This window comes from Musca domestica, unplaced genomic scaffold (assembly GCF_030504385.1).
Source record: "Musca domestica strain aabys unplaced genomic scaffold, Musca_domestica.polishedcontigs.V.1.1 58, whole genome shotgun sequence".
In the NCBI taxonomy this organism is placed as follows: Eukaryota; Metazoa; Arthropoda; class Insecta; order Diptera; family Muscidae; genus Musca; species Musca domestica.
The window spans coordinates 353,975-379,062 of NW_026712360.1; the positions used below are offsets into that span (position 1 = coordinate 353,975).

Genomic DNA, 25,088 nt, shown 5'->3' on the forward strand with positions numbered 1-25,088 from the left:
TTGTCGGCTGGGGGGTTTTCCGTCTTCTCCAGTTGTTGTGTGTGTTGCAAATGCGAAAGGCGGCGGCAGCAACAAGTGTAAAACGGAACGGTGTTTGATTTGGCTGGATTTGAAAACGGTTTGCAAAAAGACCGGTGGTGGTAAATACGAAAAAAAAGTGACAAATAAAGTGAAACATTTGCTGTTGTGTGGAAAATTATGTCAACATTTTCATGCGAACGATCTAACGATTTTCTTGTGGAAATTGTGTAATACCCAAAAAAATTAGAAAAAATTTGAGTTTTTAAAAAAAAAAAATTACCCAACATTTTTCTGGTATTTTCTATAAATCCGACATTATTTTTTTTTTGGTGAAATTTAAATATTATCCACCTTCACAATAAATTTTGAATTAACATACAAGCGGATTAACATTGGCGGGGCGCTCTTTCAGGGCGATTCACAATAACGCTGGAAACTCTTACAGACAAGCTCAGCTAAGTGAATTTATTTTTGCCAGTTTCTCAACGAGATCAGAAGCCAATGTGAGCGGTTGCGGCCTCCAAAAGAGATAAGCCAATCATCAGTACAAAATTGTACGCTTTAGCGTGCGGTCCACGATTTTAAACCAAAAAAAAAGAAAGAAAAACGAAACTAATATTTAAGTCAAGAAGTAAAAAAAGAAAAACAAAACAAATAACGGTGTTAAGCGTAAAAATAAGAAAATAAAAGAAACGACGTGAGCTTTACGAAAAAGAAATCCATAAAAAATAAAATAAATTTTCGTTAAAAAAAATTAAAAATAAAAAAAACAAAATCATAATGTCTCCTCAAATGGCATGTTGAGTAATAAAAAAATATCAACGAAAACAGATTTCATCATAACTGAGATTGGGAAATACATTTTTGCATAAATCGACAACGGCAACGAGAAACATCATCAAGGCAATTTGTGATTGGTATCATCAGCAGCCACTTGCCGAACTCAGCTCTTCATTTTTTTTTTTTTGCTTTGGTGGGATTAACAAAAACCAACAACAACGGCCTCAAGGTAAGTTGAACACCAACAACAACAAACTGCCCCGCATCTGTAAATGTCTGGCACTTTCTTTTGCACCTGGCCATAATGGGATTTTTCCCAAAAACCATGGCGATCAGATATCATGTTTATTGAATACCTGCCACGACATTGCCAGGTACATAGTTTTTCCCAAGAAGATAAATGGATATGGGGACGGACAAACCGAAATCGGATGTGCAATTTTGTCGTCTTTTTTTTTTCTATGGCTACAAACGTTGCTGGTAAATGTGATAGCTTCAATGGCGGTGATAATGATTTTCTGTTTGGCATGGAATTGTATTTCTTTCCATCATCCCCGTCGTCATCATCGCCATCATTCGCCATCATTATTGTCTAGATTTGTTGGTCGCTGTACACTTTGAGCCAGCGATCGAATAATTTAATTGTTTTTCTTTTTGGTTATATAAAACTACAACTGGTTTTTTTGTGTTTGTCTGTCTGTCTGCCTGTCTTGATCTCTTTGGACCCCAATGAGTTTACAATTTTGTTTTTTATTTTATTTTTCTTAAACTCATTTTACAATAACAAAAGCAATTATGCTTTACAAAGTGTCATATTGTACGTACACAGCTGACTGGCTGCCTGACTGGTAGTGAATGTCTACACACATAGCCACAGTGAAGCCTCAAAACTGAGGATATATCTGGTACATGGAGTTTGCTTCCTTAGGAAATGAAATCAAAACCCCCCAATTAAAGAAATTGGAGGCAAATAGGTAATTAATAGGAGTGGTGATTTCTTATATTGCTCAGAATTGACTTTATTTAAAGTCCGGAGTGAGAGAGAGAATATCACATGACAGGAAAATGGTTTCGTGTGACTTGAGATTTATGGCGCCCAATGTGGGGCATGAATCCAAACCTTTAGAATAGGATTTTTTAGGATGGACTTTATAAAAAGTCCAAAATGAGAGAATATCACATAACAGGGAAATAATTTCGTGTGACTTGATTTTGAGGGAATGTCCCACTTATGGCGCCCAATGTTGGGCATGAGTCCAAACCTTCAGGAGAGGATTTTTTTAGGATTGACTTTATTTAAAGTCCAAAGAAATAATATTACATAACGGGGAAATAATTTTCGGGAGACTTGATTTGGAGAGAATGACTCACTTATGGCGCCCAACGTGGGGCATGAGCCCAAACTTTCAGGAGGGGATTTTTCAGAATTGACTGTATTAAAAGTCCAAAGAGAGAATATCACATAAAAGGGAAATAACTTCGTGTGAATTGATTTTGAGGGAATGTTACACTTATGGCGCCCAACATGGGGCATGAGCCCAAAGTTTCAGATTAAGAGGTATATAGCGACTTGTAGCATAGGATATCGTTATGAGCAAAAGTTGCTAATTTTTTAAGAAAATTTCAGGTAAAATTAATGATAAAGAAATTATTCCAATGTAGGCAATAATATGGGTACTTAAAATGAGGTAATTTTTATATCGTTATGAATTGACTTTATTATAGGTCCAGAGAATGACAGAGTGAGAGAGAAAATCACATACAAGCGAAAAAATGATTCTTCGACTGTGGCAGAGTATACAGGCATAAGAAATAAGTGTCACTTCTTGAGAAGAAGGCATGTAAATCCCATGATTAACAGGTGAACGTAATGTGATCAAAAAAGGTTGATATCCACATCTCTCTGAATTGACTTTTAACAGAGGAGAAGAGGAATTGGTACATCGTAATATTATTATCAAACATAGATCGAGTTCGGAGATGGGCAATATCGGCCCACTCCTTCTGGTATCTCCCCCACAAAAGGTCGAATTTTTCAAAGAAAATATGTGAGTGCGCAGAGAGATAAAAAATTATCCTATAAAGAATGACGCTTCAACTTTGCAAATCCCAATATTTGCATTAGTTCTAGGTTAGGTGTGAAAATAGACAATATCGGTCCACACAATCAAGTACCTCCCCCACAAAGGGTCAACATTTTGAATAATTATAACTCTTATAAAATGAGATGTAAGTGTCTTATTCTCTTCAAATTACATACATCGCAATATTTTTATTAATCCAAGATGGGGTGTGGGTGAAATAAGCATCCGATTCTCTTTAAATCGCAATATTTTTATTAATCCAGGCCCGGTGTGAAGATGGAATATATCGGGATACTCCTTCTGGTAACTCCCCCACAAAGGGTCACAATTTAGAAAAAATTCATAAAACATTTCAATATTTCTGCTAACACAAAACCTGACGTGAAGATGGAATATATCGGTCCACTCCTTCTGGTACCTCCCCCACAAATGATAACATTTTAAATATCCAAAACGCTTATAAATGTGTAGTAAGCATCCGAATCCCTTGAAATTTCACACATCTCAATATTTCTATTAACACAAGATCTGGTGTGAAGATGAGAGGTATCGGCCCACCTCTTTTGATATCTCTCCCACAAAGGATCATAATTTTCAATATATTTATCCTACAATTTGCGAAACGAATCAGTAATTCTTTTAAAACCTGATAACCTGAGATCTAATGAGAATATAGAATTCATCGGCTAACTCCTTCTAATATCGCACCCACAAAAGTCTTAAATTTTGATTAATTATTCGCATAAACTTGGAAGTAAGAAAAAGACCTATGGAGGAGTCCTTTTTACCTTTAAGTTTTTTTTTTAATAATTTTTTGACCCGAAATTTTGTTAAATATGTTAAAAAACCTTAAACAGCTACAGAAACCCATCGCAATAAGTTGTTTTATTCTTCTCTCCACTCAGTTATATCTCTCTATTGCTCAGGGGGTTTTCTCTGTTTTTTTTTTCTCTTAGAATTTTTTCTCCTTTGTCTCTCTTTAAAAGTCTAACAATACGTTTGCAGTTTATAAGATTTAGTAAAGTTAGTTTATTTTAATTGACGATTTCACTCAAATAAATTCAATTTAATTAGATCCTCATAAAGGAGGTTATGCCGATAAAAAACTCTAATGTAAACATACCATCAGAGAAATAAAGTGGCTGGCAACCATTCAAATTTGTTTTATGTAAAATTTGAATTATTTATATATTTTGTCATTGTTATTTTCTGTTTAAATTTTATCTGTCCTCTTCTTGAAACAAATCAATTAGTGAATAAAAAATTAATTAGCCAATATAAAAAACCATTTTTTTCTGAACACCAAAAAAAAACAATAACCCGGTCATAGTTTATGATATGCACTAACTTGTGTGGTGGTCGCACAAACTCAAATGCATTATTATTGTTTGCAACGAAATAAATTAAATAGACAACAATCATAACTTTGTTTAATGTTGCTGCTAATTTGCCATCAAACATTTATTCATGCATTTATACCATACACACACATACATACATATGAATGTATGCCTCTGATTTATTTCAAATTTAAAGTCAAAGTTTTTAATTTTAGCAAAGCGAACTGAAAAGAAAAACTTATATTTTAATTTGTTGCTGTTGTTTCGTTAGTTTGCCGATATTGTTGTACTCTGCGCATACTTTGGCCTCCGATATTTTTATGTAATCATGCTGAATTTAAACAGATAGTTACGACGATGCAATAACTTGAATTGGTTGGTCCGGTTTCTTGGCGATTTTTTTTGCTTCTTCTTTCGAATAGTATGTGTGTGTGTTTTTTTTCTCCGCAAAACTTTACGAAAAAACCCATGCAAATATTAGTGGAGCTTCGAATGAAGTAGATATTTGCGTGTTTCTCTTACGGGCGAGCGAATGATATAAGTTAATAACAAATGTAGACAGCCGAAAGAAAAAAAAAAAAAAAACAAAAAACTCAGCCTGAAAATAAATAACAATAATCATAATTTGAATGTTGTTAGATGGCTGATGGATGGATAGATTGTTTGTTTGGCAGTTTCTGCCCCATAGCCTGGTTTTCTCCACTTGTGTGCGTGTGTGTGTTTTGTGCCAAGTATTTTTTTTTTCTTGTTGTCGTCCACAATTTTTGATATGGAAAATAATTGCATGCCTCATTGCAGAAAATAATGACATCAAATGACCTGTTGCTGGCGGCCTGCCTGCATTTACGTTTAAGAGCTGAAATGTGTATTTTTGAGAGCACATTCTTTGCAGGGGGAGAGGGTAGCTGCTCTTAGGTTGAGAAATAGGCAATAATTGGTGTTATTTATGGCTGAAATGGATTTTTTTCTAAATGTTTTAATAAACAAATGTTAATATTTTTTGGCTGTTTCCTGTCACCTTGTTTGTTAATGATTTCCGGAATTGTTGTGTTTTCATTAGAGGTTTCTTTGTAGGGTTAAAGTTCAAACAATAACATTTTTATTTTTAACAATTAAGTGCTGGGGTTATTAAGCAATGAGGTTATTTGCCTTTATACAAATTCAAAATAATAAACAAAAGCAAAAATTAAAAAATAAGAAAATTTAAAATGAATAAATTTTAGAAAGCCTCAATCAAAAGCAATGTTATTAGGACCTAAATCACAATATTTTTTTTTGAGTTCGGGAATGAATCCACTTAAAATCGTTTCTAACACGAAGCACCCATTTTTTTATTATTTTTTTAAGGAAAATAATTTTTAAGTGAATTTTTTTAAAAAGAAAATAGTGGTTTAACTCCTCGCAAAAATTATTCAAGGCAGGCGCTTTTGGTATAGCTCCAATATAACCTAAGGTACTTGATATTCGATATTTCAAAGGTTCTTTATACCAAATGCCATCCAAATCTACTGTAATTTTATATTTTGAGTTCTAAGTGAGTAGTTTAACTCCTCTCAAAAAATATTCAAGGTAGTCCCGCTTTTTGGTATGATCTCCATATAACCTGAAGTACCTGATTTTCGGTATCCAATTTCAGCTATAATTTTATATTTTAGGTTCTCTGTAGGTAGGTTACAAAAAATATTCCATGTTAGACCACTTTTGGGTATAGCCTCATATAACGGCACCTTCTGATTTTAAGAATTTTAGAGATTTTGGCCTCAATTTCCGACCAAATATTCTGTAATTTTATATTTTGGTTTCTCATTCGGTAGTTTAACTCCTCGCAAAAAGTATTTAATATTGGTTCACTTATTGGTATAGCTCCCATATAACGGTACCCTCTGATTTTCGGAATTTTTGAGATTTTGGCCTCAATTTCTAACCAAATGTTCTCTAATTTGATATTTTGGTCTTCAAGAGGATAATTTAGCTCCTCGAAAAAAATATGTAAGGTAGGTCCACTTTTGGCATAGCCCCCATATAACGGTACCTCCTGATTTTCGGAATTCTGAAAATTTTGACTTCAATTTCCAACCAAATCATCTGTAATTTTGCATTTCAGATTCTCATCACAGTGATTTTCAATGTTGGTTCACTTTTGGGTACAGCTTCCATGTAACGGTACCTTCTGATTTTCGGAATTTTGAAGATTTTTGCATCAATTTCCAACCAAATTATCTATAATTTTGCATTTTGGATTCCCATTGAGTATTTCAACTCCTCGCAATAAACATTTAAAGTTTGTCCACTTTTTGGTATAGCCCCCATATAGCCCGTCCCGATTTTCAGAATTTTTAAAATGTTGGTCCCAATTTCTAACCTAATTCCCTGTTAGTTTATATCTTGAATTAAGTTTGGGTAGATTAACTCCTTTTAAAAAATATTTGAGGTTGGTTCTCTTTTTGGTACAACTTAAGATTTTTCGTTTTCCCCCAAAATTTTTCGATTTTTTGGTGGTGATTAACTTTTTTCAAAATATGTAACATATTTATAGACCTCATATAACTCAAAATCGGCCATAAATTAATCCATGGTTTAATGTTAAGCAGTTTAGGCGGTTTAGAAAAAATTCGGCCCCTCGTCTTTTCTTGTGAATTTTTTGAGACATATTTATCAAAATTCTACTTGCAAGAAAAAAATTTAGGATTTCCAATGGCCAACATTTTCGAATTGAATATTCTTTTACCTCGAAAATTTTTCCCCCTAAATATGGTGTAAAAAAATTTTTTAGTTTTTTAATTAAAAAAATCTTAAAATTCACAAATCACTGATTGAGATTTCAGATTTTTGCAAAATTGACATTTGTGCAAATCTTTTTAATTTCAATTCAACTCTGCCCAAAACAAAATTCCCATCATCCATCCATCCCTGTCAAGTTGTCATCATTATTATCTTGCCATCGCACCTTTTGTTGCTATTTGCTTTGAAATCTATAAAGCCTTTTAATTTGAAGATTGATAGACAAATCCTCCTACTCCCAAAACGAAACGATGAATATAAAGATGACGAAGAAGAAGAAGAAGTCATATTCCGTTGTGTCTTCAAAAGAGTTTCTATAAAACAATCGAAACTTTCTCCCGCGTGTTATAAAGAAATTGATTTTGTGTTGTTGCCTCAGACACCTACTTAAGGCCAGCTTATTAAAAAAAAAACGAAGAAGACAACAAAATTCTATTAACGAAAAAAAAAATGTTCATAAAAATGCATAATTTAATAAAGAAATAAATTAAAGTTACAATGGAAGGCTGGGAGGCCAAACAAAGAGAAAATAATAAATATGAAGAGTGAGAGTTTTTTTAGGCAACTCCCAGAAACTCTCTTTTCCCGTTATGAATTTAACAAGACACAGTTTTACGTTTCTTTTTTAAGACTGAGATTTTCAAAAATTGCATAAATGTAAGAAAAAATACCAAAGCCTGAGTTTCATTAACTGTAAACCATAAAACCGCTAAGTGTCAACATCGCCTGTCTCATTAATACCTTACCTGCTTAAAATTAGTGTGGTTGCAAAAATTTATATCTGCAATCAGTTGGTAACATCGCAAAAGACCATGCATTGCCAAATCCACACACTCACACACACACACACTCATACAAATACTCACAATGTCTAGTGGTGTGGAGTTTCCAGCCCAGCTTCAACCAGATTTAACTACGTCCTTGACCCTCTTCAATAAGTTATGCAGTGTATTTTGTACCATGGCTCTCCCTCTCTTCCTCTCTATCTGGCTTGACTCTTTGTTTCTCCAAAATGATGTTTTCTCTTTGTAAAGGTGACATGTCTTAACCTTAGCTAGCGGTATTGTTACATCCGTGTTGAAAAAAAAAACAACAACAACGATCGGATTGCAACAAAAAGACTTGTGAGAAATGAAAACGAGTGTGTTTGCATGGCATTACACACACACATGCAAACTCACTTACATGTGCAGGCATGTATGCCCGTCTTAACACTTATGATTGGTTTTTTTGGTGCATTTTTTGTGCAAGAAAATCAATGGTGTTTAAATGGCCAAAAAAGAAAAAAAAAAACGAAAACAACCAAGCAGACAGACCAAAAAACAAACTCCAACGACTCAGACCCAACCTCAGAGCTGGGCATAAATTACACACACAGACACACACAGACACACACGCTGAAAATAAAAGTTACTGGTGGCCCGGTGCACAACTTTCACTTTTCGATTTTATTATTATTTTTTGGTATCTCTCTTTTGGTGATTTTTTTGTTGTATTTTTAATTTATTTATTTATATATGTAAGTTTTTCTTGGTGTCTGGGATTTGTGCTGCCACCGCAAGCAGCATTTAATTTGATTGGGTTTTGTTATTGTTTTGTGCGTCTTTTTTGAGTAAAAAAAATATTTTTGGCGAAAATCATCATCTATTTATTGAAGAAATATTAATGCTGTCACATTTCTTTATAGAAAACAAAACTATTTTTGTGGAAAAAAAAAAAAAAAAACTTAAGCAATTAATTAAGCAAAAATGTTAGAAAAACGAAATTAACACCCCATTGAGTTGTTATTCATCATCAGGTTGGGAACCGCTATAAAATTATCACCTCGTTTTTGTGATTTGTTTTGTTTTTGTTTCTTAAGCAATTTTTTTTCTTCTTATTATAACTTATTTAGCGCATTCAACAGCTAGTATTTAGCAAATCAATGTGATTAATTTGCCTAATTAGCATTTGAAACTGACAGCTGGTAATTGTTGCAAAATAGTAATTACATTTATGGCTCTACGGGCAGAGATAAAAAAACTGCAATAAAGTCAAACGACATAATTTTTACATTTTTTTTAATTTTATTGAATGAAAGCGAAAAATGTCGAAAATGTCATCAAATTTTAGAAGAAGTTTAGATTTTTTCGAATTGGTCACCTTTGGCACGATTTATGGCCTTCAAACGGCCATAATAAAACCGTCACACTTTACCCGAATGTTGCTCTGCGGTATTTTGGCTCATTCCCGGCAAAGCGCTTGCTTGAGGTGATCGACACTTTGGTATTTTTTAGTACCAACCTTGCTTTCCAAAATATTTCCAGTTTTTTGTTTTATTATCCGCCTTTCTTAATTTTCTCAATCATTTTCAAATTAATTTATTTTGTTTTGAAGTTTGCTGCTTAACTCTTTCGGGTCACAAAGCATAATTTTTCTCTTTTATATTGTTCTCAGAGGAAAATGTGGTGCCTCCCTCAATCTCATAGCAGCGGTGCTCAAGAAAACATATCTCTTTCCAGCAGGGGTGCTCAAAAAGAAATATCTCTTTTCAGTCAAATTTCTCTTTGCTTATTTAAATCAAGAACAAAACAGTGTTAAGTCATTATTTATACAAATATTTTTTATCCATTTGCTTTATAAATTATTTAGGCAAACATTCATGTTAAAAATAATTAAATTGAATCGTAAAATATAAAGAAAAACAGAATTTTAATTTTCTCTTAAATTATCTCTTTTTTCTGTCCATGTTCTAGAACACGGTTTTGAGCACCGCTGCTTTCCAGTAAAATTTCTCTTTGCTTATGTAAATCAAGAACAAAACATTATTAAGTCATTATTTATACAAATATTTTTTATCCATTTGCATTATAAATTATTTTGGCAAACATTAATGTTTAAAAAAAAAATTAAAAAGAATCGTAAAATATAAAGAAAAACTGAATTTTAATTTTCTCTTAAATCATCTTTTTTTCCACTCATGTTCTAGAACACAGTTATGAGCACCGCTGCTCATAGAAAACCCAAAGAAATGCATCAGCCGAGAGTATGATGTGTTTGTTTTGAAGAGAACTGTTTCGCTCTCTCTCTGACTTTTTAACACAAGTAGATATTATAAAATAGATTATGTCTGAGATTGGTTGTTAGGATAACGGTCACTGGTGAGGGTGTGACCGTATTATAAGGTTTGTTGCTTAAGTCTTTCCTCCTGATAACAATACAAATGTTTCATGAAGAGAAAGGATGTGTTATATCTCTTAAGGTTTACATCTCACGCTAGGGACATAAATGGGCAAAATAATGAAAGTACATTTCTTAAGAGAGTTCAAAAATAAATTTATTTCATTGAATTTCTACTTATTTAATAATTAAAAAAATATATATATATAATCAAAATTGACTCAAAAACTATTTTTTAGAAAAAAAAAAAAAATCTGAAAATTATAATTATTTATAGAAAACGAGAAATCCTTTTTTTTGGAATATTCCTATAATGAGATATCAAATTTGGCCAATTTTTAAGCAAAGTATCAAATATTTTAGGCGCATCTATCGCCTCTTTAACAAGGAAACAAACTTTGTTTAAACCAAAAATTATTCAATCCAAGTACCCCAACAGAAAAAAAATCAAATATTTTTTTTTTTTACTAAATTACAACAAATGATTCGACGCTTACAACACTACAAAACAGTAACAACAACAGCTGTAATTTGCTACTCCAGTAATTTCAACATAAGAAAAATTACTTAACAATAGTTTTTCTATTGTTTTGATTGTTGGTTGAATGTTTTTTTTTTTTTTTTCAAATCTAAAACCAAGAAAATGTTGAATAATTTATTTTTCATAAAAAAGTACAACAACAACAAAAACGATGAATTGTAAAATTAGTTGAATACAAATGCATTAAGTGTAATTGTAAATGAAAGTGAATGCAATGACTTAAAAGCGGCATTTAAAAAACTTACAAAGGAGGCATGCAAAGGGGAAGGCGGGAGGTTGGAAAACAATATGAGACTAGAAAAACTTACAAAGGCAGTTTAATTTATTTACAACTTAATATTCCTAAACTCCCTCCGAAAAAAGGTCATAAAAATCAAAATTTAATTTGAATTTTACAAAAAAAAAAAAAAAAAACACACAAACACACATAAATCAAGGTTAGAACTTTGTTTTCGATACACCTGCTTTGAGCTTTTAATAAATACACAATTTACCATGAATATCATTATAAGTTTCCTGGTATCTGCCATACATCTTGGTTTTCGGGGCGCTTTGACATGACACCTTTGCCTTACTGACATACAAAAAAAAAAATTTGTCTTGTTGTTGTGATTTTTTTTATCACTTAATTATAATTAATAAAGTGGATGTTTTGTTTCATTTCAATTTTGTTTCAATTTATCATGGTCTGTGTTGCCGTTGTTGTCGTTGTTGTTGTTGGCTGTATTTCATTTTCATTCGTCATTGATCCATTAGCTGGTCGGTGTGTGCATTCTCGCTGACAGAAAAACACACATACCTGATCGCAATATTAAACTGTTACGTCCACTTGACATCACCTTGACGATCAACCAATATTTGTTGGATTGTTTGTCGGTTTCGGTGTTTAGTTAGCGGTGCGTGTGTGCCAAAACCACCTTCAGCTATTTAAGTTTATTTTGTTCGGTGCTTTTGTGAAATATTTAAATCAATGATAAGCAGGCTGGCAGGCAGCTAGCCAGCCAGCCAGGCCAATAACAAAATACAAGTAAAACCCCATATTTTAAATGAATCACTAAATCAATGCACACTCAAACACTCGAACTCACATAGAGAAATCTATATAGCTTCGGAACACACAAAAACAATACTCAATATTTCTTGGCATTCATTCACTGGAAACCAATGGAATTGACATAGCCAAGATATGTAAGACTTGACCCCAGAGTGTTTTTGGGTTTTGTTTGTCAGACTTTTTGTTGTTGTTGTAGGGGTTATAAATGAATACTCAGGTCTATGTCTTCAATCTTTGGTTTGGTTATTATTTTTGGTTATTAGCGGATATTGCCAGTTTTTTATTTGAAAATTTTTAAGTGTTTTTTCTTGGTTTGAAAAAAATAAAATATTTGTTTTTTTTTCTCTCTCTCCCCATGTTTTGTTTTGAAGCTTCGTCTGTTTTTTTCTAAATGAAAGTGAAACCATATTTCATGGCGCTATGCCACTGCCATTAAATGTTATGAGATTTTTGAAAAATTTTATGAGTGTTTAAAAGGAAAAAAGAAAGAAGAAGTAGCTCTCATCATTTTGGTGATTGGTATAAAAGACTTATAATACTCAAATATAAATTTAATGCTTTGGAGTGTTGTGGGATTTCGTTATTGTATAATTTTTTATTTCGTTTCATTTTTTAAAATCACGATTTTGATTTCCACCATTTCCTTACAATAGCCCTTTTATTTTCAAAATAAATATACTAAATATTTCAAAAAAAAGAAAAGTTGAAATTTCAGTTCATTTTATTCGGCAATATGTGAACTTACTCTTCTTTAATCCTGTATCAATGCATTACATCATAATAAAATCACAAAAATTTGAAGACTTTCTTTAAGATTTTTCGAAATTGTCTCAGATAGATGGCAGATTAAAGCTTTAAGTCAGAGAATTTGTAAATATTCTTTGGATGCATGTCTCTCTCATGTATTTTAAATATTTTTTTTTGTCAGCGGTGCTCAAGAACAAAAGCCCGCTCACCAGCCAATTTCTCTTTGCTTTTAGAAATCATCAACAAATCATCGTTAAAATATTATTTATTTCATTATTGTTAATTAATAGCTTCATTAATACTTTTGGTCCAATTTTACGTTTAAAAACAATTGAAATAAATCGAAGAATACAAAGAAAAACAGAATATTAATTTTCTCTTAAATTTTTTTTCTCTTGATATTGCTCAGCTTTGATAAATCAAATCTCTTCAATAACTCATATTTTCTTAGGAAGATGAGGAAGGAGGCTTGTGTCTCATGTACTAACGTACACGTCTCTCGTGTACCTGTACGGGTGAAACGTTTGTAAAATCAGGGGTGCTCAAAACCGTGTTCTAGAACATGAAGAGAAAAAAGAGATAATTTAAGAGAAAATTAAAATTCTGTTTTTCTTTATATTTTACTGTTCTATTTAATTGTTTTTAAACACGAATGTTTGCCAAAATAATTTATAAAGCAAATGGATAAAAAATATTTGTATAAATAATGACTTAACACTGTTTTGTTCTTGATTTAAATAAGCAAAGAGAAATTTGACTGAAAACAGATATTTCTTCTTGAGCACCCCTGGTAAAATCGAATGGTGAGGCGAATGCCAAAAAAGTGCTTGTTGCTTAAGTTTTTCGTTAATTATAATGTTATGTTATACTTATATTGAGGTTACGAACATTTCTGGAGAGCAACGGGATTTTCGAAAGTAAAAGGGTTCAAGTCATTCTCTTTAAGAGAAAGGTATGATTTTTAAGAATTCACATATTCCGAAAATAAAATGAAAAGGAGTTATAACTCTCTTTTTATAAGAGTCACATATCCATTTGTAAGAGAGGTTTCTGCAATATCTAATGCAGAGATGAATGCAAAGAGGTTTTATGATTTTATTTAAGTTTATTCCTTTTTTCGACATTTTGAAAACAGTCAATCCATTTAAAAATACAAAAATTGGTCAAAAATACTTTTTTCTTCTGCAATACAAATAATAATAATAATAATAATAATAATAATAATAATAATAATAATAATAATAATAATAATAATAATAATAATAATAATAATAATAATATAATAATAATAATAATAATAATAATAATAATAATAATAATAATAATAATAATAATAATAATAATAATAATAAATAATAATAATAATAATAATAATAATAATAATAATAATAATAATAATAATAATAATAATAATAATAATATAATAATAATAATAATAATAATAATAATAATAATAATAATAATAATAATAATAACAATAATAATAATAATAATAATAATAATAATAATAATAATAATAATAATAATAATAATAATAATAATATTATTATTATTTTCTCAAAGAAGCATTGCTTATTGATTTCATTACATAAAAAGTTTAAAAGATTTATTTCATATTTTCGAGATACTTTTGCCATATTATTTCGTTGTACGTAGTACAAGAAAACTGAAATGATTCTTAGATTAAAGCAGTAATTTTTAAAGCAGTAATTTTTTTAAACTATTTGGTTTTTAGAAAAAATAAAATATTATAGCAAATTTGTCTGGAACATATTAACTAAACTTTATTACACCAAATACCATACTTAGGTAGTATGTTTCTTCATATTTTACGTAATTCTTTTTAACTTCTTTTTTATATTCGATATAAATAGAACATTTATTCGGACAGTCTTGCCAGTAAAATCTAAGGTTAAAAGCATAACAATTGTCTGGGATTCTTGGTTTTCCAAAACCAAAAATAAAAAAAAACTCATAAAAAATGTCGCCCGAACAAAAATAAAAAATTTGATTTTATCATTTATATGTCTTCCTCAAAAATACCATTTTTTTTGCAATTAAATAATAAATTTTCGGTCAGTGGTTGCAGTAAAAAATAAGGCTTAAAATATAAAATTTGCCTGGTATTCCGGTTCTTGGTTATTCTAACAAAGATTGTAGATAGTTAGCTAATAAAAAATGTCGCCCGAAAAAATATAAGTTCTGTGTTTATTACTTAAAAAAATACACTTACAAAGAAATACCATTTTTGTTACAAATTAATTTTCCGTTTTTGCAATTAAAAAAAGAGCTTTAATAGGCCAGTGGTTGCAGTAAAATCTAAGGTTTAAATCATAAAATTTATCTGGTTCTTGATCCCAAAAAAAAATATTTTAGATATTTTACTCTTAAAAAATTTTGCCCGAAATCAAAAATTTATGGCTTCCTCACATTCAAAGAAATACATTGTGATATGAAGTAATTTTTTCCACTATTTGCAATTAAATAATAAATTTTCCTTGGGCAAAACATCATTGCTGGCTTTGCTTTTATTCTCGTTTACTTTTTTTTTGGCTATGGATGGCGTAAAGTTTAATAGCAAATAATTAGCTAAATTGTGAATGGCTTCATGGTCTGGGTATGTGGAGACATTACAAAATGACAATTAAAAAAAGGGGGGCTATAACACACTCTTGTAATTTATTTCTATTTCTTTTTTGTTTTCTTAAAAAGAAGTCAACAAAATACAAAACTATTTCCCCTTTTATTGTGTGATTTGCTTGGTTTCCCCCGAAATTTGTATTTCCGAGTTGTCAATTAAAAGGCGTTAAAATTATTTCCGCGGCCATGAAAGTACCACAAAATTACTTTTCATTTGTCTGACTGCCATTCAAATGCGAGGGAAAAAAAGGCAGACTTACACTTTCATGTTTGTGTCTTAAGTCTTTCGTTTGATTGTGGCCAATTGTAAGAGAACCATCAACTCTCTCTCTCTTTCACTCACTCATTGTGTGTGTGTGTCTCCATTTGTTGATGTGATACCGTAAGCATTCAAACTATTCTCCACACTTGTTTGGAATTTCTTATTAGTGTTGTTTTTGTTGTTGTTGTTGCTGTTTTGTATAATAGCATAATAAATTATGTCTTTGCATAGGCAAAAAAAGAGAGTGAAATTGGTTGTCATCAGTTGTCGCTGCCTCTGCAAATTATTCTTTACCTTGAAAAGTAGGTGTGTGTGAGTTCGTTTGGTTTATGCTGCTGCTGATGACGACTGTGTTTGAATTTCATTAAAAGTTTCACCTATATTTTGTATGACAACAAAAACAAAAATACAAATTCCTTATTTAGTTTTTGTTGTTGTTGTAGCGATTTTAAATTGCCTTTGGTTTTTTGTTGTTGTTTAATCACAACGTCAACGATTGATTAAATATGCATGTAACCAAACTCGTTTATTCCGGCATAACTGTGTGCGCCTCTCTGCGGGCCACATGGAATGTATGATTCCAGCTAGCGTGCGCGATGTGTGTGTTTGTCTCTTTGTGCGTAGTTTTCTTTCTTGTTTGACCCAATTTCGTATTTCTATTTATAAGATATAGTAGTTGCATAGCCAAGACAAACGCAATTTTGTAGCCAACATTTTTGGATTTCGCTTTTATTTTTTTTCTCTTTGTCTTTTCTAATTGATTCAATAAATTTCTGTTTTGTTTTGCATTTTTTTGTTTGTTTTTAATATCAAAAAATAATGCCAAACAAGTGGGGCCAAGTGAATGAATGGCTAAACAACAATAACAATAATCGTGCATGAAAATAAAATAGCGTTAACGTTCTCATTAGCCATGTTTAGTTTAGCACAGAAACATAGTTAGAAAGTGGTCTTTGTGGGCCATATCCAATTCTTTTTTTTTTTTTTTTTGATTTTACAAAACAATGACTTTGGGAGTTGAACATTGTAATGGACGCAAACAAGAACTTGGCCGTAGTGAGTTAACTTTTTTCTAGACTCAATACAAAGTCCAGTTGGCCAATAACCACTTCGAGAATCGAGAGATTAACTAAACGTACATACATAATTTTTGCATTAGATTGAGTGTGTATTTCAAATCGACACCCCTCTTCCCCCCTCTTCACCGCCTTGAGGTAAAGTCACAGCTGTCTGGCAAGACATTGAATGCCACCGGTTTAGCCTCGACCCAACTTATTAAGACTTACGACAAAACCACCACAGTTTTGTGAAACGTGCTCACACATATATATGTGTAAATATATATGTATGTGTGCGTGTGTTTCTATTTCATATAAAAAATCAATTCAAACCAACATCAAAATGTTTCTTTAGCTAATGAGTTTCATGCAAACAATTCTTCTTTTTATGGCGCAAACTGCTAAATTGATTGCCAAAAATTGTATCTATGTATCTATGAGAGCGTGCGTATGTCTATGTGGGTGGTATATCAATCATATTTTGGGTTTTTTTTGGACATTTTACATGGCAATGCTTTTAATTGTGCCCCTTGCAAAGCGTTGTGTTTTTTTTTGCCAATTTGCTATTGAAGTTTAACCTTTTGCTTTTTACGGTCAATGGCTTGGCCGTATTGGCCAAATCCTTCACTAGGTTTTGTGTCATCAAATTTGTCAACGTGATTCACCAGTGGCGGATTGCAGCACTATATTTTTTTTATTTTTTATGAAACGTTGCCAACTTTTTGCCGGAGGGGAAGGGGAATTTTTTCAAATCTGGGTTAAATTAAATTTGTTTTACAGCTTCTTTGTTTTTGTATCATGGCCAAAATTGGCCATAATTATGTCTATATGGTTGGTCGGTGTGCAACAGGTTGCAAAATTGCTTCGTGAGTGTTCAACATTTTATTAGCTGTAGTGCAGTTGAATGGATTTCAAGTCGATAAGAAAAAAATAATATCGAAATCGCGGGATTTTTCATAGGATTCATAGGACTTTTATAGGAGCTTTCCCAGGTTACAAAACCTTCTAACGATAGATTGTTCTTTTAGGTCTTTTATAAGGACAGGCAGCTCTTTATTCCATTCCACAGACAAAAGATCTTCCTTTTTTGCCTTCTACCGAAAAAAATCTTGTTCCAGAGGTTCTCTATAGAAAGAAAATTATTTGGAGGGCTTCGGTCTTCCTTTTTTCACAGAGTGTCCACAAACAATAAACAACTTCTAGACGGCTTCTCTATAAAGAACAATTTTCGAAGGAGTAGAGGAGAAGGGATATAGTCCCTCTTTTGAAAGGTGTTCTTCAGGGCTTCTATGGCAAGAATTCCGTCCAAAGGTCTCCTTAGTTATGGGAAACGCTCTCTCTAGGTTTTCTATATTAGGAAACTATGTCGTTGGTCTTCTGTGTAAAGAAACCCTTTCATATTCGACGATATGGGGAAGAATAATCCCAGATTTTTTATTCTATAAATGAAAATTATCTGGAGGTATTCTAGCTTTCTTTTGGGTCTTTAAACAGAGTGTCCATAAACAATAAAGTACTTCTGGACAGCTTCTAAGGATGAGAGGAGATTTTCAGGGATTCTATGGCTAGAATACCATCCAAAGATCCCTCTATCGAAAGGTGATTTTCAGGTTTTCTATGTCTAGAATTCCTTCCAAAGGTCCCCTTAATTATGGGCAAGAGTCTTTGTCTTTGGTCTTCTATATAAAGAAAACCTTTTACATTCGTCTGTATGTGGAAGAATAATCCCAGGTTTTCTATTTAAAAAAAATCCCTTCTAAAGTGTTCCATATGAGAAAGTCCTTCAGTGGTCTTCGATAGAAAAACGAAAATTCACCGAATTGCTCAAGAGGTCTTCTATTTAAAATCCCTTTTTACAGGTCTTCCATAGAAGGAAGGCTTCTTGTAAGACTTCTATGCGAAGAAGATCTTTTATAGATCTTCTATTTGAAGTAGAATTTTGATAGGCCTTCCATATAAGAAAGACCTTCCACAGGCTATTCTCAAAATGAAAATCTTTCACAGGTCTTCTGTTTTGAGCGGATTTTTACAGGCCTTATCAGTTACGAGTATCTCTCACAGATTTTCTATATCAAGGGGATTCTTTAAAGACCTCACAGGTTTTCCATAGAAGGAGAACCTCTCATAGTTCTCCTATATGAAGGGCCATTTTAAAAAAGAAAAACCATTCACAGATCTTCTATTTTGAGCGAAATTTTTACAGGTCTTCTCAGTTACGAGTACCATACATTTTTTTTATATTTTCGATCTGACATAGATTCTCTGTATGAAGAAGATCTTACAGGTTGTCCATAGAAGAAAGGTCTCTCATAGGTCTTCTAAACGAAGAAGATCTATTAACGGTCTTCTTTTTGAAGCAGCTTTTTGGCAGGACTTCTGTATGGGGCTGATTTTTACAGATCTGATGTATGAGGAAAACCTCTCACAGATTTTCTATATTAAGAAGATACCTCACAGATTTTCTGTATAAAGAATATCTTACAGGTTTACCATAGTAGGAAGACCTCTCATACGGTTGCCATGTGAAGAAGATCTTTTACAGGTCTTCTATTTGAAGCAGCTTTTTGTCAGGACTTCTTTATAAGGTAGATTTCAAATCTTTCACAGAAAAGCTGATTTTTACAGGTCTTCTGAATGAGGAGAACTTCTCATAGATCTTCTATACTATGAGGATCCTTTGAAGGTCATCTATATGAAGAAGACCTACAAAAGGCCTTCATACGGAAGACTTTCTGGTGTTTTTCCTCATATGGAAGCCTTGCTGATATCCTTCAAAAGATCTATTGAAGATCTACTTTACACAGACGACCTTTCGATATCTTCTCCACATAGAAGACCTGAGATAGGGATACTTTGTAGAGATAAGATTCGCCTTCATTTAGAACACCTTTCATATGTCTTCTATGTATAGGAGATTTTTCGTAGGTCTTCTATTTGAAACAGATTTTTCACAGATCTTCTATATAAGGAGAATTTCGCATGGGTAGAAGGCCTCTTATAGATCTCCCATAGCTAGATGCCAGCCTGGAGGACATACAGAGAGGGGATATCTTATCCTAGTTTTTTAGAAACAAATTGAGGTATCTTACACCTGTAAGACCTTCTACATATCTTCTACCCATAAAAGGCCCTTTTCACTGATAATAGATATACTTGGACATAGTTAAAGTCTTCAAGAGGTCTCTATATATTGAAAATCTTAGTTCACCTTCATTGTTTTGAAAATTTTACTGCACCTGTGCCCTTTTTCCCCAGACAAAAAAAAAAACGCCACTCGAACTATGCGTTTTTAAGGTTTGTCTAGTAACACAGATTTTTTTTACAAATTTATGCTTGTCATCTCCCTGAACTGAAAAACACAAAATCAAAAAAAAAAAAACAACAACAAAAATTTTGTAATGCCACTACGTTATCGTGCCTCAAAATGTATGCATTGAAAACCATAAAATAAAAATAAATATTAACTACCAAAAGTGGACTGCAGTCAGTTACAAAAGTTGGCACAACAACAAAAATTAATGCAAAACAAAAAAAAAAAAAAAAAAAACGAAAAAACTGAAATAAAATTTTTCAAACAAGTGCTTGGATGAAGGCATTAAAAACATCAAAACTCAATTATGACGAGTACAGCACTCTACACAATTGGCTATGGGGCTCTTGGTTTTTAGTTATTTTTTTGTTTTTGGTTGCAAAATGCATGATACTTTCAAATAAAAGCAAGCAGCACGAAACCAGATCAATTTTGAGAAGAAAAAAAAAAACTATGTAGATACATTTCATTAGCGTCTTTGGGCTAAGTTTTTAGGCAGACAAATCAATCATCCAAAAGAAAAAAAATGAAATAAAAAAAATACAGCAAACTATTCATTCATGAATTTCCTAAGCTGCAGTCAGAGTCAAGGGTTTGTTGGCCATGTGAAGCTGCAGACAATTATTTACCCCGCTTTGCCTCTGTCCAACCATCCATCCAACCATCCATAGTTACACTTGAGTTTGAATTTTAAATTGAGCCGGCTTTTTGGCCTGCATATTTTTATGTAGCTATGTGTGTGTCTGTGTGTGTGCGTTTTCATGTCGATTATTTGATAATGAACTTTGTTGGCATTTGCGACATTTTTTGTGAGTTTCATTGCTGGAGATTTCGTTTTATTTTTTGTTTTCATTGTAGAAAAAAAACCAGCTCTTGATTTATGGCCAATGGGCTTTTGGTGGTGTTGGCGGCGGTGATGATGATGACGAGCAATGTGCCATTGTTGTTAACGATGTTGAAAACTATATAAGCAAATTAAGTGGAAAACATTTCGAAATTAAATTCATGGTTAATGATAATTATTTTATTTTGGGATTTTGGTTTTTCTTTTGAGTCACTCGTTGGCCGGGGGATGCTAATCACAAATAAAACATGGTGTTAATAATCATGATTGTCAACATTCATCTTGTTGTCATGTTACAAACACCTATGTGTGCTTAAAATAGTTTAAAAGAAATATTTTGGGTTTTTGGATAACATTTAACTTTTCTCATAATTTTTTAAACAAATAAAATTTTTTTTTTTTAGATTTTGGGGCATTTCTTAAAAAAATAATTGAGTTTTCTTTACATTTTTTGTTGAAGATTATGAAAGTGTGATCTATTTCTTAACGATATTACATCGAAGTTTAAGTGTCATTGACCTAATTGTATAGTTTTCTAATCAACAAGTTCGTTGCTTAAGTCTTTTGTTTGCTTTTGCTTTTTTATTAAATATATTTAAATCTTATAAGAACAAGAACCCTCAGCCATATGGCTAGAGAGGGTATATATCATTTGATACGGCCAAAACGTGGCTCATCGAAATATCGGTTTAAGACCCTAGGTTTCTTTGGACCAAATCCATTTCAGGACATTTAGAGTCGATCTAGTCCTCTGTCTGTCCGACCGGCTTCTGCGCATGATAACTCTCGAAGGGAGTAAACGATTTCATCCAACCTTGGTACATCATAATGTTATTGTAAAACCTAGATCGAGTTCAAAGATGGGCAATATCGGCCCACTGTTTCTGGTACCTCCCCTACGAAAGGTCGAAATTTTCAAAAAAATAAATAAATAAATATTTTACTGCACATCAAGTACCTCGCCCACAAAGGGTCAGAATTTTGAATAATTACAACGCTTATAAAGTTTGATGTAAGAGTCCGATTGTCTTCAAATTTCACACATCGCAATCTTTTTATTAATCCAAGGTCTGGTGTGAGGAGGAGATATATCGGTACACTCCTTCTGGTACCTCCCCCACAAAAAGTCGAAATGTTCAAATAAATGTTTTCTGCACAGAAAGGGAAAGGATAATTCGATTTTGCTCCAACTTTGCAAATCTTAATATTTTCATCAGTGCTATGTCAGGTGCGAAAATGGACAATACCGGTCCACTCCATCAAGTACCTCCCCCACAAAGGGTCTAAATTTTGAGTAATTATAATTCTTATAAAATATGATGTAAGATCCTGATTGTCTTCAAATTTCATACATCCGAATATTTTTACTAAACCAAGGTCTTGCGTTAAAATGAAATATGCCGGTCAACACATTCTAGTACCTACCCCACAAAAGGCCGAAATTTTCGAAGAAAATATTTTACTGCACGGAAAGAGAAAGGATAATACAATTTTGCTGCAATTTTGCAAATCTTAATATTTTCATCAGAGCTAGGTCAGGTGCGAAAATGGACACTATTGGTCTACTCTATCAAGTACCTCCCCCACAAAGGGTCACAATTTTGAATAATTATAACTCTCATAAAATGTGATGTAACGGCCCGATTGTCTTCAAATTACACACATCTCAATTTTTTTATTAACCTAAGGTCTGGTGTTAAGATGAAATATATCGGTCGACTCCTACTGGTACCTCCCCCACAAAAGGTCGCAATTTTCAACAAAAATATGTTACTGCACAGAAAGAGAAAAGATAGCCCGATTTTGCTGCAACTTTGCAAATCCTAATATTTTCATCAGTGCTAAGTCAGGTGCGAAAATGAACAATATCGGTCTACTCCATCAAGTACCTCCCCCACAAAGGGTCAGAATTCCGAATAATTATAACTCTTATAAAATATGATGTAAAAGTCCGATTGTCTTCAAATTTCACACATCGCAATATATTTATTAACCCAAGGTCTGGTGTTATTATGGAATACATCAGTCCACTCCTTCTGGTACCTCCCCCACAAATGGTCGAAATTTTCAAAACAAAAATATTTTCTGCACTGAAAGAAAAGCAATAGTCGGATTTAGCTCGAACTCTGCAAATCCTAATATTTGCCTCAGTTCTCGGTCAGGTGCAAAAATGGATAATATCGGTCCACTCCATCGGGTGCTTCCCCCACAAAGGCTGAAAATTATAAATATCCGTGAAGCTCAAAAACGCGAAATTGACAAACGATTCCATTCAGACTTGGCACATCTCAATATTTCCATCAACACAAGATCTGTTAAAAAGACTGCAGAGATTGGACCATTTCCTCTGGCACCTCCCTCACAAAATATCAAGATTTTTAATAACAAAAACGGTTATGAAATCCGAAATAAGCATCGGGTTCTCTTTATATTTCACATCCAATTATTTCCAATCAATTATTTATATTTGAATAAACATAAAAGAAGTCAAAATATATTTAAATAATCGAACATTGGCTGAGGATATACATCTGTCGGCTATACCGACTGATCCTTTTTAACTTGTTTTTATTGGATTTATTAACATCTAATAAATGCATTATTTACTTCGAAGAGTAATGAAAATGTTCTCCCTACTCTTTACCCAGGTTTGTTGCCTAAGTCTTTTGATATTGTGATTTTGATTTTGATTCACAAACATATCAACACCAAATTACTGTTTAATCTCTTTCCTCTCACAGCCCGCTAGCAATGTGGACTAGTTCGGCACCGTATACTCGTCGATTCTTAGGATTACAGTAACTAGTTCCACTTAAGACCCCTCACAGTGCAAACAACTGTAAACTTTAACATGGGGATGTCATACGAGGTAACCAATTGACTCCTTTTGCATTACCTGTAGATGGTATTGTACTAGTTCCAGGTTTACAGTCAAATACCAGAGACAAAAGACTAACCCCTAACTATTCAAAGTGATTCTTGTTCGTAGAGATCTCATTCAAATGTTCGTTTAACTTGTCTGTTGGTTGGTTTTTTGGTGGTGGTTTTTTATTTATGCACAACTGTCGCCTCTTCGTTTACTTGGGGACGAAAAGGTGTCAATTGGTTCCATTCGCATTACTTGGGGACACATTTGGTACTAGTACGGCTTATAACTAGTACAAGACTGACAAAATTTAGTTAATTGGAATTTTCATTGCTAGCGGGAGAGGTCAAATTGGAATTGTAATGTTAGTATTTCTCTTCCTCTCTTCCATTGATAAAAATAAAAGTTTGTGGCTTAAGTCTTTTGACATGGTTTGGTGCAATGTTTTGGTTATGTTTGATTGTTTATCTCTATTTTAAGTGTATTTGAGCAAAAGTAAGGCAAAAACAAAAACAAAAAAGGAAATATGAAAAAAACCTCTAAGAGAGCATGCTCTTTATTGAAAAAGAACACTTATCTCAATGACTTGAAGGCAATGCATTCGTTTTCAACAAAGACAGACTATTTTTTTTTTTGTTTTTGAAATTTAATTTCGCTTGATAAATAATTACATTGCAGTAAATCACTTTAATTATTTATTTACTCGTTTTTACCTTTTCAATTTTGCTGCAAATCACTCTAATATCTTTACTTTCAAGGATATTATTTATGAGTTAATTTGCCTTAAATTGGGTTACAATCCATCCGACAACTCAATTTAGAAAACCCACTGCCAAAGTGATTAATTGGTCTCCTATGATATGTTGTCATATTAAAGCTAATTATGACGTTTATATTATGACCTTTCAGCAAAATTCATGGTTTAGTGATTTAGGGTCATACTTTGTTGAAGTGATTTAATCATAAGATAATTTGTTAAATTTTGGGGGGAACATCTTTTGTTGGAAAAATATGTCCTTGGGGAAAATAAAACATCTTTATTTGAACTTAGGAAGAATTGTTGTTTTTGTTATTGTAACAAAACCTCTGTTGTTATACAGTAAGCGAATGGACTATGGAGTTTAGTTGCGCAGGGCAATATTTATGAGGTTAATTTTAATTAATATTTATTTATATTTATATTTTAATTATTATTTATTTAATTTAAATTGGAATATGGATAAAATCAGACCACTTCCTTCTAGTATCACCCTCCAAAAGAAGAGACAACATTTTGAATAAACATAAATTTTACGAAATTTGACATAATTTCTCGAAAATATTCGTATTCCAATATTTCTGTCAATATCAAACTTAGGGTAAAGGTGGTTTATATTGGTCCAGAAACTTCCTCACAAAAATTCAGGATATTCGTATTCGAATGTTTCTGTAAAAATCACACTCAGGGCAAATGTGGGTTCATATTAATCCAGTACCTCGCCCACCAAAAATTCAAAAAATTATGAATCTTAAATAAATCCTAAGATGTATTCGATTTGGAGAACGGGTGGCTAATCAATTATCTCGAGAAGATTCCCATTCCTTGATCTACCGATTGACGA

General features: G+C 32.3%; 1 protein-coding gene across 1 annotated transcript in view; it reads left to right on the forward strand.

Moving 5' to 3' along the window:
• Positions 1 to 284: 284 nt before the first annotated feature.
• Positions 285 to 25,088, forward strand: part of LOC101896935 (patched domain-containing protein 3) — a 46,462-nt gene continuing 21,658 nt past the window's right edge. The window contains exon 1 of the mRNA XM_059128818.1: positions 285 to 1,030. The gene's annotated coding sequence lies outside the window, so the exon portion shown is untranslated. The remainder of the gene's footprint in view (positions 1,031 to 25,088) is intronic.